This window comes from Arachis ipaensis, chromosome B07 (assembly GCF_000816755.2).
Source record: "Arachis ipaensis cultivar K30076 chromosome B07, Araip1.1, whole genome shotgun sequence".
In the NCBI taxonomy this organism is placed as follows: Eukaryota; Viridiplantae; Streptophyta; class Magnoliopsida; order Fabales; family Fabaceae; genus Arachis; species Arachis ipaensis.
In genome coordinates, this window is record NC_029791.2 from 1132234 (window position 1) to 1133130 (window position 897).

The following is an 897-nucleotide window of genomic DNA, read 5'->3' on the forward strand; positions in this document are numbered from 1 at the left end:
GATAATGAATATATAAATACTACCGGTAGAAACTTAGCTACAGTCAACTTCACGTGAAATTGATAATTGAGAGCCATTAGATGAAAATTTAGTCAAATCATTCAAATTATTTAACGACTCTCAACTACCAACTTCACGTAAAGTTAATTACTCCCGAATTTTCACCAAATACTATTATATATAATGGAGAATTATTATGGTGAGATCAATTAATTTCATTAGTTGCGATTGCTTGCAAAAACCCCATTAAATTTAAAAGCTCAAAGTATATGCATGATTTTTTATTTTTTTCAAGAAACAATTTTATTTATATAATAAACATCATCAACAACATGTAACTAAACTAAACAAAATTAAAGATATATGAGAAGAGTTTGGTGATTATAACATACCATCTACAGAAGAAACCTTGGATTGATGCTTCTCTACTTGAAGCCCATTATGGACAACCTCAGCCATTGTTGTCCTAGGATAGATCTCCTAAATTAACCTTAGCTTCTTCGAAGTTGAAACACCAAGTTTTGTGTGTGTGTGTTTTCTCTCTCACTCTCCCATGCCTACCTTAGCTTAATTGTTCTCCTACAAGAAAGAAAGAAAGGACTACTACTTATTATAGTACTATATAATATATATTTTGAATTTGTGGGACAAGTTTTTATAGTGAGAACTAACATTGGTTACTGCTTTCATTATTTTCGCCACGTTCTGTGGTCTCTATTCATTATTTTTGCCATGACTATATATGTGAACCCTCTTAACTCTTAATTAATATAAGAACAAGATATATACATAAGACAACTACTTATGTATAATATATAATGTTAGTTGTAGTTTTATGAGATAATGAGAACTTCCTAACATTGTATTTGACACTTATTTTAACGTGGTAATGCTAAG

General features: G+C 29.9%; 1 pseudogene; it reads right to left on the reverse strand.

The window, feature by feature from the left end:
- The window catches only part of LOC107608676, an 8667-nt pseudogene that overhangs the window by 6212 nt on the left and 1558 nt on the right, over positions 1-897 (reverse strand).